Source organism: Podarcis raffonei, chromosome 4 (genome assembly GCF_027172205.1).
Source record: "Podarcis raffonei isolate rPodRaf1 chromosome 4, rPodRaf1.pri, whole genome shotgun sequence".
Taxonomy (NCBI): domain Eukaryota; kingdom Metazoa; phylum Chordata; class Lepidosauria; order Squamata; family Lacertidae; genus Podarcis; species Podarcis raffonei.
The window spans coordinates 62,819,124-62,836,282 of record NC_070605.1 but is presented as its reverse complement, the minus strand read 5'-3'; the positions used below and the strand labels follow the sequence as shown (position 1 = coordinate 62,836,282).

General features: G+C 40.6%; 1 long non-coding RNA gene across 1 annotated transcript; it reads right to left on the bottom strand.

Annotated features, from left to right (window-relative positions):
• Positions 1 to 5,208: 5,208 nt before the first annotated feature.
• Positions 5,209 to 15,847, bottom strand: LOC128413122 (uncharacterized). The gene is made up of 3 exons (XR_008330247.1): positions 15,552 to 15,847; positions 9,691 to 9,748; positions 5,209 to 5,329 (listed from the first exon to the last, which is right to left on the bottom strand). It is a non-coding gene; the product is annotated as an uncharacterized LOC128413122 (long non-coding RNA).
• Positions 15,848 to 17,159: the final 1,312 nt, after the last annotated feature.

The window sequence follows — 17,159 nt, the reverse complement described above, 5'->3', positions numbered from 1 at the left end:
CACTGTAGATATTTCAGGTGAAGCAAGTTTGTACATCACTGATGAGTCCACATCAGTTTAAATGCCACGCCCCCAGCATAACCGGAGCTCTAGTACCTTTAGCTAAATACCACAGAAATCAATATGTCATTGCCAGCAGGAGAAAAGATAGGAAAGCTATTCAGAGAAGAGCAAATTCTCAAGGGTCAAGTTAGCATTTCCAGACTGTGTGTGAAGGGAGGTAATAAGTCACGTCTTTCTACGTTAAGCACTTTGATTTTAATTGTTCTGTGATCATTTTCAAATGCCCCACCCCTCAAACTGAAATGCCAGCCACCGATATTAATCTGAATTAATGAGACTCAGGTAATTTAAAATAAAAATAAAAATTGTGTTGTTTAATTTATAGACTTGCGGAAGTAGTTAAGGAATTTAACAGCAGCGTGCATTTTGTTTATGTGCAATCCTCCTACTCAACATTTATATTTGTGTGTCCCTTGGAAAGGCGTGGGAGAGAGTTGTGGTATTTTGCTTCATGCTAACGGTCCCTGTTTACTGAACTGTAATTATAGTTTGCTGTCATCTTTCGAGTCTGCTGACCTTGACATTATTTGCTTGCCTAGTACAAGGAAGGTTAAACAAATCTGAAAAATCAAACAGGTAAACGTCTCAGGGGCAGTGGATTCTCATACAGAAACAATACCTATTAAACACTTTATTGCTGCATTTCCAAAGGTGAGCTTGCAGTAGAGACAGGCAAATATACAGGTAAGTCACCCGATAATTCATTGACAAACAGTGAGGCGGTTCACACATAATGCTAAACCAAACCATGGCTTAACATGAACAAGCAAGCTACTGAAGAGCAGATTGCAGCTGCTTTTATCCTTCCTGATCATTTTGCTGCTGCTCTGTGTCAAGCTACACTGTGGTTTGGCTTATAGTGTCATTTGAACTCAGGCTCATGGTTCGACAAACAATGATCTGCAACCAATATTGGCCCTATGGTTAACAGCTCATAGTTTATCTGAGGCAGCTGAACCGTGAGCCTGGGTTTGGACATAACAGGGCTGTTTGCCATTTCCAACCATCCCCCAAGGGTTCTTGTTTACTCAACACATTTTAGACAATCAATCAGGGTTTTCTCTACTGCTATATTAGCTTTTGGTGGCACAGTTATCACTCTCTATTGTTACCATGTGCAGAAGTTCAGACCTTCGGTCATCTGGGAGAAAATACACATCCTCCTAACATCAGCAAGTACAAGGCCTAGAAATCCATTGAATTTGTGTTAAGTCTTTCTCCAGATACTGAAGGACGTTGTGACCAGAATAGAGGGACAGTCATGGGAACATGAATAATTATGTTAATTATAGATCCCCTTATCTCAAGCAGATGCCAAGCACTGAGACAGCAAAGGTCACTTGGGCCAATGGAGGCTGTTGTCAGCTAGGTGGTTTCTGTCACTTACTAATACATCATGCTGCATATATTTGAGAGACACAGCCTGTTTCAGCAAACGAGAGAGAAAGCAAGCTACTTTATGAACAGGAATAAATCTACAGATGACAAAACTGCTGCACTGTATCATTTAGCAGGTAGAGAGTGTTGAGGTATTTTGAACTTGGATATTAAACAATGCATCATCCAGAAAGAGGATTAATTTTATTTTACTTGTTTCCCTCTTTGTCAGGTGAATCCATGAAGCTGGCTCACTGCAGGGGAACACATACAATAGAAGGAGGCAGTAGAAAGCACTGCTCAATATATACAGGACAGCTCAGGATAATATCAATTTTACAAACTTCAAAAATCAAGTTTGACACAGGTAGCTTTCAGCAAAGGGACTGAAAAAAGTCCTAAGGTGAATCTTTCTAAAATAAAGATTAAATCAGATGAATAAATAAATAGTGTTTTTCTTCTTATGGAAGAATGAAACAACAAGGTCAGGAAGTAGGGGGCGTTATTTTATACTGCTGTTGTGCTATAGGTAGCAAAATAAAAGCCATGACGAGCTCCTGTAGTGGCACTTCATCATAAATCCCCTTCAAGCTGAGGAGGTAGTAAGTAATAAATGGTGAACATACTTTAAGCAAGAAGCATTTAATTAAAGGTACAGTAACTATTAAAACAGCATGTTGCATGATTGCTCTGTACAAGGTGGCATTGTGATTGCATTTTACTGCAAAGGAAAACACAATATCGTTATTAAATATGCCTTTTGCTTCTCGAAATACATTTCCACATAACTCCAGACATGGCACCTATACTAAAAAAAAAAACCCAACAGTTTTGCCTTTAAAAATATAATGTGACAAGTAGTTCTTATTATTTCCCCTAGTTCTCTGGAAAGCAATACCAGATGGAGCTCAGATATAGTTAGTTACTTTTTCTTTGCTTTTACACGTTACATCAGTGTTTCTGGTAAAGTTTTTTTTTATTATTATCTCATTTTATAATGTATATAAAACAGAGAGAACAGTTATGACAACAGACAAAAAAATAAAAGCTGAAAAGCAACACTATAAAATAGGCACATAGAATGAGTAGTTGCACATGAGTTAAAATAACAAAGTCCAAGTAAAGGCTATCAACTTTATCAGGCTATCAACTATAGTTCATGTTAAATTTGCCATGAATCAAAGGTTCATTATCAATTCCCTGTCCCTAACTTTACATGCTTAAAAATCCAATTTGATCAGCTGTTCTACTCAATAACATTTGTATCCGATTGTTCCAATATATTTGTGCTTATTTTTTAAAAGGAGAAGAAGCAGCAGCTATAGATCTGGGAGCAACATACACCTTTACATTTGGCTTTTAAAGAAGCTGCCTAGTATAAGATGGTGTGCCCCTGGGTAAATGCTATTTAAAGGCTACAGAGTTTGCTGCAGACGAAGCTGTCAGTATTAAAAAGAACAGTGCTCATCTCATCTCCCCAAGCACTAGCTGTGTACAGAGCTACTGAAAGGGTTAAGAAAACATTGGGGCAGTGAAATCAAAAGGCGTGAGAAAGGGAAAGTGGTGATAGAGAAATAAACAGATGAGACATTTCATTGCAGTTACCTCGCCGTATTCTTTTTTAAAAGCAACACTTTACTCTTCCTGTGCTGTATTACACAGGATTCCCCATCTGATTTATTGCATTTGTATTTTCATTTCAGAAAATTCATCTTGGGAAATCTTATGCATAGTCAATATTATGCAAGTTCCTTTTCTCCTGCCATTTTGGTTTGTTCTGGCTGAAGTCAGCAGAGGCCACTCTTTCTTTAGAAATAGCCTTTTATTCTTTGATGTGAGTGTACTAAGAAAACATCCCAGAGAGGTTACTTTGGTGTTTCTAACATTGCAGTTTGACTTCACCCCCAGAGGCGCACTCCATTGTCTCTCAAGACAGACAGAGGCCGACAACAACAACTTTGGGTTGAAAAAGAGGATGCCAAGAAAGATGGGGAACCACGAAATGTTCAAAACTAAACCATGTGGTGGAAACCATGCAAGATACTTTTGTGCGCAAAAGACATGGGACTAAATTTAAGAGTTACAACAAAACACCTTAATGGTTCTGTTTTTACAGTTTGTTTTGTAGAGTTTTGTCCTGGGTGGATTTTGAAATACTTTGGGCTCATTCACACATAATGTTAAGCCAAACCACAGCTAAGCATGAATGAGCGAGAGTGCTGGTGCGCAGTAAGAAAACTGTGGCTGCTTTACTCCCCCACCTGCCCCCACCTCAGATGCCCCCACACTACTGGAAATAGCCCCATGCTTTGAATTCATTGTGTGGTTTGTTTCATGGTTTGTTTCTCCCAGATATCAGAAGTCATTTTGGGGGGGGGGGGGAGAATACCGTATATTCTAAGACCTCATATGGTTCATAAACAGGATTCTCATTTATTTTCCCCAAACCTCTGCCCCTTTTAGAAGGAAAAGAAGTGGACCCTACATGACTGCACCACAAAGTCCTTGCCACTGAACAGAGAAGCACACAGGGCTGCTGCACCTTCAATAGCTGTACAGAAGAAGCAGTTTTGACAAGCATAGCTTGTCTTAAAGAGAAAAGTTGTGCCTCCCAGCATTTCTCTCTTCTGCATAATAGCAAGGTGTAGGAGCACTGTTTCACTTTCCTACTGGCCCTCTTAGAAGTATACCATCACAACAGCATGACTAATGCAATACACATAGCTGTTAAAATCAACACTAGATCTAGGTAGTTGTTGTAGTTATTATTATTAAGATTTATTTTTTCCCTTTTCCCTCCTTCATATCGAAGGCACTCTCTACTTTCCAGTTGTCATTCAGGATGCACAAAGTAAATATATCCCAAGGGAAATAGTAATAATAATAATAATTTTAGCAAAACAACATGCAGATGTCATGTTTGGGTTTAAAGAAAGAGTACAGTTAGTGAACAGTGCCATCTGCAGGCCACTTCTCTGAATCAATAAGTAACAGGCAAAAAACTCCACAATTTTCTATGTGTCACTATCTTATGTACCACCTTAGCCATTCTTCCTCAAAAGGAACTGCCAATTTGACCTCTCCTCACCTCTCAGTGACAATGTAGATAATGCCTTTCATGGGCAGAACAGGCTCTTTCCCACTTTTAGTCATCTTGCATGTGCCCTTCATGTTACCTAAAATGTAATTGTACCATTCTCCAAGATGAATTTCTTGCTCAATTCAAAGAACAGATATTATTTCATTTCTAGATGGATTATGTAAAACGGGGGGGGGGGGTGCATATACAGGTGAGAGACTGAAGTAACACCTGAAGAACTGAAAACATGGTTGAATATTCTACCAGTGAGTAATGGGCATCCTAGACTACTTCACAGAGTTGAGCTACTGAGCACTATTTCCCCACCTCATGATGTCTGGCAACCACAATATGGAAGCAAACAACTTGGAACATGTTTTTTGTTTTAATAAGCCCCACAAAGTAGCCATCTTCATACTTCCTGAAATCCATGTGCAATAAATGCACAGAAATAGAAAGTGGAAACGGGGTCAATGATCCTACTCCAGTCCCCCACATGTTTTTAATCACTCTCCCCTTTCCACGCACAAAGCCTATACACATACAAAACTGCCCTTCTGCACAAATTGAAAATAAATAATAATAAATAATCTAAATGCAATGTGCAAGTACAGAGCAAAATGAAAGTTGAAAGACAACAAATAAATGCAATTCAGAGAAGGTGTGGTCTTCTTACCAGGCTAGATTCACAGTTGACTCCCTTGTCTCTCCCCCAGCGAAGGCTGATAGAAGCAAAAGGGAAATGCTGCAGAGGATCAGGCGTTTAGCTTCCGGTGCTGGTCTTACTGGGCTCCAAGCAGCCACAACAGCCTGGGTTAAATATATATGGGAGGAAAAATATGAATCCCTATGGCCTCAGTGCCTAGATTAGAAACACAGGGCTAAACTCAACTCTCCAGCTGGAGAGAGCCCCCAGTAGCAGAGTTTAAATTCACAAAGTCAAGCAGCACAGTGAAGCATTAGGAATGTAGGCTGTTAAACCTTTTGCATGGTTCACTAACCATCAACTGTAAACAAGGCTTGTTCTTGGTTTACAACTCGTAATTTGTCTGGGGAAACTAAACCACAAGTGCATGTTGAGCCATGGCTTCGCTCAGCAAAGCGACCAGCGAAAAACAAATCAGCCACAATCCCCTCACCAGAAGCCTGCATTATCATCAGAGGCGCCAACTTGCAAGAGGAGTTTGGGATGGAGCCAATCATAATGTAATGAACACATCGGGAGGAGCCAGGGCAGAGTCAAATGCAGCAACAGGGTGGTTTCAATGCGGCTGTTGCCACCACTGACCAGGCCCTTGGCCTCCTCCACCTCCTGATTATCTCAGACATTAGGGAGCCCCAGCCCTCTCCCCTCCCAAAATATTGCAGGAGCCAAAAGGGCTCAGCCCCTAGGAGTTGGCACCCAATTCTCACTAAGCTGCTGACACAAGGAGCCAACAGTGTTTATTCTGGCACAATAACATTTTGCTTAGCTCTTCAGCTTAAACAACTTGTTTCCCTGCCCACTGTTTGCTGCCCTCCCCTAAATAAAGTAAGAGCAAATCAATAAAAATACTTAACCAACTGAGGTTCTGCCCACCCACCCCCCGCCAACATGAAGCTTGGCTACGCCCATGGGTGTTTGGACCCATAACCAGATATTTTAACTGCTTTTATTTTAATGAAACTGTTTGGCTTATGTGTTAATTGTTTTGTATTGTTGTATCATTTCATGTTGCTAGGTGCCCTGTTATCTCTTCTGGGAAGAAAGGAGGAATAAAACAATAAATAAATACTGCTGGGTTGCAACATTGTTGTCTGAATCACCCCAGAGACCAGCAAATTAGGAAATATTAAAGAAACATACAAAATCATATGTAGGGGGGTCCATTAGTTATTATTTTTAATCCCAATATGTTTACCAACAGAACTTTTCAAGGGTAGTTTTTTTGCAGATAATATACATTCTGTTCACATAGTGTGTATTCATCCATAGTGCTGATGAATTATTCTCAGACACATGAGAGCAATTTAAAGCACAACCTTGGTATATATGATGGTTGTAATCCTCTGCATTTCACTTCCGATTGAAATTTACCCTTTTCTCTTTCTAGTGTCAATTGTAGCTTAATTAAATTATAACAATTTAAAAACCTAGTAATTTTAAATAGGAGTCAAGAAACATATCGCATCTAACCTTAAATATAACTTTTTTGTATTCATTTCCAAAAGAAAACAAAAACAAACATATTAGGTCATGGCAGATGAAGTGAAATGTTACTTGAGGGAAAGTTTCCAGCATGGTTAATGCTGGCCGTAATAGTAGTGGAAGTCCCTTTTCAACTGTGCTCCAGCATCGCTGGCTGAAGGCAATTTCCTTCCTCCTACAGTTACAAAAATGAACTTGTGCAAATGCTGGGAACATGAAAGAGGAAAGGGATGTTATAAAGAGTCAGGAATGGACACAGCAGAGATAGAGGTAGAAAATAACCCTGGGATAAGAATAAGATAGAAGAAGCATAAGGAATCCATATTTCTGTCTGGGAATATGAGGCAATCCAAGGATGGCATGGGGAACACGTGAGTCAAACGAAACTAGATGTGGCACAACATGAATAATAAGTGAGCGACTGGGTGAAATACGTTGCTATTGTTTAGTCATTTCCGACTCTTCATGACCCCATGGACCAGAGCACTCCAGGCACTCCTGTCTTCCACTGCCTCCTGCAGTTTGGTCAAACACTTGTTAGTAGATTTGAGAACACTGTCCAACCATCTCATCTTCTGTCGTCCCCTTCTCCTTGTGCCCTCCATCTTTCCCCACATCAGGGTCTTTTCCAGGGAGTCTTCTCTTCTCATGAGGTGGCCAAAGTACTGGAGCCTCAGCTTCAGGATCTGTCCTTCCAGTGAGTACTCAGGGCTGATTTCTTTAAGAATGGATAGGTTTGATCTTCTTGCAGTCCATGGGACTCTCAAGAGTCTCCTCCAGCACCATAATTCAAAAGTATCAATACAAGCCCCCCAAAAATAGAAAGTGCAGAAATGACTCATTTGGTCAGAGATATAGGATTTAAATAGCTGGAGTGTTATTAGGGAGATGAAGTAGGAAGATGGATGAAAAAGTACTCCTCACAGTGGAGTAAAGAGAAAGCAGTACAATGGTACCTCAGGTTAAGTACTTAATTTGTTCCGGAGGTCTGTTCTTAACCTGAAACTGTTCTTAACCTGAAACTGTTCTTAACCTGAAGCACCACTTTAGCTAATGGGGCCTCCTACTGCTGCTGCGCTGCCAGAGCACGATTTCTGTTCTTATCCTGAAGCAAAGTTCTTAACCTGAAGCACTGTTACTGGGTTAGCGGAGTATGTAACCTGAAGCGTATGTAACCCGAGGTACCAGTGTACATAACACATTTCCAGGTCTGGATGACATGACCCACTAAAAAGACATCAGAACTTAAGAAGAACCCTGCTAGTTCTGACGAAGGCCTCTCTGGCCCACCAATCTCTTCTCACAATGGTCAACTGGATTACAGGAAATCCACAAGCAGGACATGAGCACAATAGTACACTAAGGCTGTGCAATAAATCGCCATATTGATGAATACCGGTATTGAAATAACATCGTGATTGACAAGGCAATATACCAGTGAACAAAAAGTGAAGACTTCGGGGGTAGCTCAGCTGAACAATACTTTGCAGATACTTTTTACTGTGTTGAAAAGTATTTGCTATTCCAAAAGCTTCCAACATTCAGCTTATTTTGATGACCCTAAGTTCTAGTATGGTGAGACAATTCTTTATCCCTATTCATTTTCAACACACCATGCATTATTTTATACATCTCTATCATGACACTTCCCTCCTGTTTTTTCCTAAACTAAGAAAACTGAAAACATTGTAGCTTTCCACATAGGGGAGTTGCTCTGGCCCCTTGATCATTTTGGCTGTGCTTTTTATGTACCTTTTTCAGCTCTACAATATCCTTTTTCAGGTGCAGCAACCAGAACTGTACATAGTATTCCAAATGTGGACACACCATAAATTTGTATAAAGGCATTAGAATATTGGCATTTTTTATTTTATTTTTATGATTCCCAACATGGATTCCACTACAGCTTCCACACACTGCGTTAACACTTTGTTCAAGCTATCCGCTGTGACCCAAATTTTTATTTCCTTGTCAGTAACCTCCCAGTTCCAGTTACTGGTGTTCAGAGGCATGCCACCTCTGATACATAGTCAGCATGGCTAATAACCATTGATAGCCTTATCCTCCATAAATTTGTTTAAATCCCTTTTAAAGCCATACAAATTGATGGACATTACTATATCTTGTTGTTTAACAGTGTGCTGTGTGACTATTTCCTTTTGTCTGTCCTGAATCTTTCAACATTCAGCTTTATTGGGTGACATGCGGAGTAATACTTCTGGAGCTTCTACCACCCTGAACAATTTGATGTCATCAGCACATTTGGCCACTTCACTGTTCACCCCTAACTATAGATCATTTTTTAATTAGTTAAAAGGCACAGATCCCAATACAGACCCTACTTCTTAGAACACTGTGAGAATTGCCTATTTGTTCCTACTGTCTGCTGCCAGCTTGTTAACCAAGTGAGAGCTGGACCATAAAGAAGGCTGATCGCTGAAGAATTGATACTTTTGAATTATGGTGCTGGAGGAGACTCTTGAGAGTCCCATGGAAATGCAAAAAGATCAAACCTATCCATTCTTAAGGAAATCAGCCCTGAGTGCTCACTGGAAGAACAGATCCTGAAGCTGAGGCTTCAATACTTTGGCCACCTCATGAGAACAGAAGACTCCCTGGAAAAGACCCTGATGTTGGGAAAGATGGAGGGCACAAGGAGAAGGGGACGACAGAGGATGAGATGGTTGGACAGTGTTCTCGAAGCTACGAGCATGAGTTTGACCAAACTGCGGGAGGCAGTGGAAGACAGGAGTGCCTGGCGTGCTCTGGTCCATGGGGTCACGAAGAGTCAGACACGACTAAATGACTAAACAACAACAACAACATGAAGACCTGTCCTCTTATCCCATGACTGCTACGTTTACTCAGTAGCCTTCAGTGAGGAACTTCTATCAAAAACTATTTGAAAGCCCAGTACATAATGTGTCCTGGATCACCTCAAACTATACTCTCAAAGAACTCTGAAAGGTTAGACAGGACTTACCTTTGCAGAAGCATGCTGCAAACCACAAATAGTTGGAGCCGCCCACAGGAAACTGTATCTGTAAACCACAAAGCCTTTTATTTACAAAGCCTTTCGTTGTACTCTTGAGTTTCACAAATCTAGCTTTGTTTCCCCCATCAGATATAAACAAAAGCAAAAGCAAAAGAAGCGAATAAAGTAAGTATTGTTCCTATTAAGATGGTAGAATTAGAGAATCTACTATTTCCTTGTCAGTGTGCCCTCCAACTGGACTTCCTAGCATGCCAAACACTCAATGGCTAAAGAATCAAACCGCTGCCCTGTCTGCTTAATTGTCCAGCTTTAGCCAGGCAAGAATCTTTGTGTAGCTGGTTTTTCACAATGTAAACTGCCCAGCTAATTCAGCAGAAGGCTACCAAGCAACAGCGGGGGCTTCACTGAATAGCACAGTAAGAAACCCATTGAAAGTGCCCTTTGCTATTGACTACATATGCCCTTTCCTGTAGGTGGCTCCAAAGTAGTAGCTTCAGGAGCATATTGAAGAGGCAGTGAGTTTCAAGATAGCACTAAGGGACACTTTGGTAAGAGCCCTTCATTAACGAGTTCACGTGGAGCAGATACCGTTTACAAAGTCTCGACTAAAATGAAGGCCTTGAACTGCCTGAGGCACTTTCTCTGAAGAGTCAGTGCAGGGAGGATGATCGCTTCAGAGTGTTACTAGTTCTCAAACACTGAGAAATAAGCATAGATCTATCACTTAGTGGGGAATGTGCTATAAAAGAATGAATGGGGGTGGGTAATGTGTTGCATCTTTCTCATAAGTGAAAAACTGAGACGCTTGAACCACAATTGGAAGACAAAGATTTAAAGAGACCCAAAGGAAATTCATCCCCTTCATACCGACAGTGGATCACATTGAATATTGCTGGTGTTAACACACCCCAAAAGCACCCTGGGCTGTTTTTTCAAAACCTCTAGGATTAACCACTGTTGGGGGTTCTAAATGGACCACTGTCTCTACCATGACCTTAAAACACATTCAAAGCACTGTTTTACCTTCAAAGAATGGTTTGTTAATAGTTGTGGGGGATTGTAGCTCTGTTAAGGGAACACCACAGAACCCAGAATCCTCTGAGGGAAATATTGTGCTTCGAATGTACTTTGAAAGGTATAGTGGGTACTCAGCCATAATTCTCGAGCCTGTAGTTACATCAGTGACTCTGGGTGAGATTCTGCTGGATTTCAGATCTATCTAGCCCATCTAGCCCAGCCAGATGGGCAGGGTATAAATAATAAATTATGATGATGATGATGATGATGATGATGATGATTATTATTATTATTATTATTATTTCTTATCATGCTGGATAAAGGAAACTAATAGATGAATGACAAGCCATGAAAATGGGAGGTTCTGTATTGTGGTAATTCACCATGTAGAGTAGTTCCAGTGTGGATGAATTTAAAGCAGTAATTCACCACATATTAGCCTTGTCATATGACTCAGACATATGTCCTGCAACCTGCAGAGGTATCTTAGCAATGACCAGAGGAAGGGCCTTTTCAGTAGAGGTGTCCTTCCCAAGAAACCACCACTCCTCTAAATTGAGGCAAGCACATAAAGTAACGTAATTTCAGCACTTGATGAGAAACACTTTTATTCTTGGAGGCCTTTGCTAGCCATTAATACTAGTTAGATTCTACTAGTGACCTGCCAATGACAAGGTAGATGCTATTTTATTATGAATTTTATTGCATTTTTAGTTTAATTTTGATGTATGAAGGGGTATATAAATATTGCACTATATAAAATAAATATGTCTGTCTGCAGTTCGTGTGATTAGCATGAAAATCATTTTTCTAAGGAACTGTTACAAGCACACCAATATATTAAATCTAATCTGTTCAAATTTATATAGAACAAAAAATGTTCTCATTGGACTTGTGGTAGAGCAAGAGGAATATATTCATATTTTCCCCCTCAATTGTCCAGCTAGAATCCTGGCCTTCAAAATATTACAAGTATTTCTTACATGCCATTTTTAAAAATAGTGTGATTTTTTTTAATCCCTCTTCCCTTAAACCTCAGGTGAAAGTGCTTAATAATTGCAAATCTCGGATGGAAGAGAAACACTGTGTATTCAAGTGAGGCTTTGATGAGGTGTTAATGAAATACCACACCAAGAAACAAAATAAAAAGTTAAGCTCCCTTGCGTCTGATTCTGCTCCTAGAGCAGGTGCCACATTCTTACTGGTTTGATACCCGACATCAAAGTGCCATTGAGACTCCCTCCAGAGGGTAATGCTTCTGCTTGAGCCGATATGCTTAATAAGGCGTAACTAATTTCTTTCATGCCTTTTGATAACAGCAAACATGTATTCTCCAATTAAATATGCCTAGCATATTATAGAAGCTTGCATTGCAATCTGGGTGCTGTGCACCTCCATTTGAGTACCCCACCCCCACTGTAATGGAGCCCCATGTTTTGTCCCCATGGTGGCAGCATCAAGATGGGAAGCTGGTGGAGTTGCCAGCTGCTACTGTACCTTAGACTCAGCCAGGTGCTTTGCTAGTTCTTGGGAAAGAGATTGATGAGAAAGCACTTGACATCTGCATCTGGGCTGGAAAACCAAGTCCCAGCCATGCTGTGTGAAACATGACTTACCTCTCAACTGAATACTAGGAAGAAAGAACGTATGTAGCCTGCTCTGCAGCAACTGCAATGGCCATCTATTAGGCAATTCTAGTTTGTGAGCCTTATCTCTTAATGGCCTAGCAGCACTTTAGGCACTATCTTTGCCTTACAGGACCAGCCCCAGACATGGTGACTGAGGTGAAGGACAAGATGGCAGCCCCTCCCAATTTCACTGCTAGAAGCCAGTTGGAATGCTAATTTTATCTTCCTAAAACACTGGTGATGCAATAGCTTCCTCCATCACACCTGAAACAGCAGGCCAGATTAGCAGCCCAGGAGAAACCACTCAGCAACAGAAGGGAATGGCTGAGAGGCTCAGGATGAACACCTGAGGCTACTGCTGCTTCTGAGAATCTGATGCCTAAGCTGGTTGCTTCAGCATTCTGGCCCTGCTGCCTTGTATTCCTCTCCCACCATGCCAGCCCAGAACGGGGTGGTTCAGACCATACCTGGAATACTGTATCCCGTTCTGGGTGCCACAATTTAAGAAGGATATGGACAAGCTGGATTGGATGTGTGCAGAGGAGAACAACCCAGATGATCAAGGGTCTAGAAGCCAAGCCTTATGAGGAATGGTTGAGGGAGCTGAGTACATCTAGTCTGGGGAAGAGGAGACAGATTCGATGGTTGGACAGTGTCCTCAAAGCTACTAACATGAGTTTGACCAAACTCCAGGAGGCAGTGGAAGACAGGATTGCCTGGCATGCTCTGGTCCATGGGGTCATGAAGAGTCGGACACGACTAAATGACTAAACAACAACAATCATATCATAAGGGCTGTCACATGGACAAGCTTGTTTTCTCCTGCCCTGGAGGTTAGGACTCGAACCAATGGCTTCAAGTTACAAAAAAGGAAATTCCAACTAAACAGGGAGCAGACACCCTTGGGAGATTATGGACTCTCCTTCATTGGAGGCTTCTAAGCAGAGGTTGGATGGCCATCTGTCATGGATGCTTTGGTTGAGATTCCTGCATTGCAGGGTTGCTTCCAACTCTACAGCTTTATTCTATGAGTTGTCAGTAGGCAAATGACTGCAATTTTATCTCTTTTCTCCCTCTCCATTGCAAATATGCTTGAAATAAAAGCTTGAGCTCTTTGTGAAGGAAAAGGTCTAGAATAATTATAGTATTTAACTTCAGATATAAAGTGTCTACTTTGAGAATGCAGCAAACAAAAGAGATTAGCTGTTCTCATTCAGGATTCTTCTCTGAATGCTAATTTCCACTTGAACTGATGCTATAAAGGTGCTGGACTGTTTTTTTTAAAAAAAAAATATTTAACAAGAATTAACTTGAAAAGCCTCATTCATATCAACTTTTTGTATTAAAAGAAAATATATCAAGAAGGAATGCCTAAGGATTATCAATCAGACAATCATATATATATTGTAAGTGACTGATAAAACAGATCTGTCATTAAGATAAAGCAATTAGAGAATTAACTACCTATCATATCACTTTACCTTTCTGTCTGACAGTTCAGGAATCATTGCATCTTCTTTTTTTACATTTTTTTGTAGTTTTTCCTGATGAAGAGCATTGTCTCAATGCATTGGGATTTCAATGCTTTGTGAATAAATGATTAATTAGATATGCCCATAACTAGATTCCCACCCCCGCCCCCCGTCTACTGTTTTCAGATAGCAGTTTTTAAACCTTTTTAATCTACCAAATATAAGTAAAGGAAAGTCATGGGATTCACCTAGCTGAACTAGAGCAAGTTAAAGTTTTCCTAATAGTGAACATTTGCAGAGAATCTAGCAATTAGAAGGCAAAAAAAAAATCTTCAGAGCTATGCTCTATATCCCAGATGTTTCAGATAAGACTAAATAATAGTTTGATTCTAAAGTTGTTTTCTTATAATTTTTCTGTGTTTAAATCAACTAAAATACTTTGTCTCAGAACAGCCCAAACATAGTGTGCCAAACAGCGCAGTTGGTAGAGAATGGGACTCTTAATCTCGGGGTCATGGGTTTGAGCGAAAGGTTCCTGCATTGCAAGGGGTTGGACTAGATGACCCTCATGGTCCCTTCCAACTCCACAATTCTACGATAGTATGAATACAAATATTACACCATGATAATGAAACTCAGTGCCAGGCACTCCATGATATTCTATAAGTGGAAGGAAATGAGATCGGGATCTACCAGTAGGTCTCTGAGTAATTTGCAGTAGATTGGCAAAGATTTGGCAGCCCCACACAATTTGCAATGCACAAATACACACAGTGTCAGTTCTCACTTTCTCAATTGTAATTAAAGGATTGCCACAGAAGCTTCTACAATTATGCATATAGTTTCAGGCACTGCTTTTTTCCTAAAAAAAATGTTTAGGGGTGCTCTCATTTTCCTACTCATATTGAAATACTGCCCCTCAATTTGGCAGAATGTAGATTCACAAAATGTTTAGGGGTATGTGTACCCCTGCGTCCCCTCAGAAAAAAGCACTGATTCCAGGGTAATCTGTGCCTGTAAATATCAAGGACTGGGGAACCATAGTGGGAATGGGCGTAGCCAAGATTTGGGGGGGCAGAGCCGATGTGATTGGTCAGTTAGTTAAGTATTTCTACTGATTTACTTGATCTGGGGGGTAGCTGCCCCCCCCCTTGGCTACGCCCATGGAAACACATCCTGCTATAGGGTTTCCCATAGGCTTTTGGCTGGCTGTTATGGGAAACAAAATGCTGGACTAGTTGGGCCTTTGGTCTGACCCAGTGGGCCTCTTCTTCCCTTGTGTTAAAATTATTTTCTGAGCAAGCTGAGATTTCAACTTGGGTGGGTGCTCTTTTATCTGGAGGGTGGGGTTGTTTTAAATTGTTGTAAAATATCATATACTCATTAGGATTTTTGTATTTGTGGGCTGGAGTATTGTTTACGGGCTTTCGTTGAGGAACATATAGTTTGTTAGTGTGTATACACATAAGCATTGTTAATTGTTTTTGTTTATTTTTATTATGTATTTTGTGCTTCGTATATTGCAACTTTTGTGTTGTGAACCACCCTGAGACCTACAGGTGTGGGTGGTAGACAAACTGAATACATAATAAAAAATAAAATAATAATGTTACGTTTTCACTTGATGGTACAACTGGATTATACACTCCCCTCAGCTGCAAAAAGCTCTTAGTACAGTAAATTCAGCTGCAATATGCCCCCCATTCAATTATAGTTAAAAGTGAATACTCACAATCCCAGCTCCCTCAGAGACGTCTGTACCAAAAATGCAGAACAGGGAGGCAAAAACAAACAAGTTGTTCAGGCTTTGCCAAGGACTTTTCCCATAACCGAACCTGCTCTGCTCCGCTTAGCACAACCTCCGACAGTGAATCAACGTGTGGAACTAAAGAGAGAGCGTCGAGAAATCAGACGGGAGGAGGAAGTGCGTGACACACAAACAAGAAAGACGCAGAAGGGCAGGAGAAAGCTTGTTTATCTGGCAGAAATAAAAGATTTTGTTGACTCTAGACACTTCAGTAATAGCAAACTGTTTTTGAAAGGAATACCAGCAATGAAAAAAGGGGGTGGGCTTCTTGCTACTGAGTGTTGAACTTCTTTGTAGCAGCCTGCTTATAGGAGTTGCTTACACATCTTGTGATTCTCTCCAAGTAACTCATTGTGGAAATAGAACAACATGAAGGGCTAGTAGCGTCTGAACTACACAACACAGCCACAATTAAGTGTTTGACTGTTGCAGCCTGCTGCAATTTCTGTTCGCCCATTATTCCCCCATCCCAGAACCTAGGGACTAGTTTCACCCTCACCAAGCTACAGTTCCCAACAAACTACAGTTCCCATGATTCTTTGAGAAAAGTCATGTGCTTTAACAGTTCTTTGGTTGTTCTATATATATGTGTGTGTGTGTGAGTGTGTGTGCGCGCACGCACGCGCTACATGTGACACTTTTCTAGACATTACTGAAGCACACGAAGGGACATGTTGAGTTAGTGGCAGCTGTGGGTCCCCTTTAACACCTAGTTAGGCCAGCAGTTTGAAGAAATACCTGTGGAGCTCCTTGCGGTCTGCTTAGGATTTATTTGCTGTACTGCAGGAGTTACAGTTTTTTCTTCTAAATAAATCTTTTCTTTTTATTTGTCCCTTGGTTTTTGAAAAGCATTTGTGATCCAGGAGCCTGAAGTCCACTTGACACACATTGCAGAAGAGGATTGAATGTTGTGTCAGAAAACAGCATGAATTAAATAGGAGGTGCATTCATACATCTTTTTTTCTGTTTAAATTCCCTAGGAATGCATACTTATTGGAGAAAGCACATAATACAGTAAAATGCTGTAGACACGAGCAACAATGCAAAAGAAGATCAGTTGCTAATATGTACTAGTGACTAGTACTAGTTGCTCATAAATACTTTCCATATCACTGTCATTTGATTACACAAACAAAATTCTACCTTGCCCTAATCATCATGCCTCCTATTTAGTAAAGTGTACTGGGCACCAGAATGGAAGAAAGAACCAGAATGGGATGGGGTAGCAGAAAGAATGAACCCTGCAGTATGCTGGAGAATCATTATTATTATTAAATATATAATAAACTTGCTTGTGTGTTGCATGTGAGTGCAGATGTAACTTGTCACTGTCAACACTGCATTGCTTTTGTCAGGAGCTGCTGGGGTCTGTGGACAGCAGTCCCATGTCATAAACCACTAAGTTCTGTGACCTGGTGAAGGACAGATAATAAATGTAATAATAATAGCAACAACAACAACTTCAGGTGGGAGCTTCTCAAGTCCTGGACTGACCCTGTCCACACCAGTTGGCCACTGGTTCCTCCTAGACTG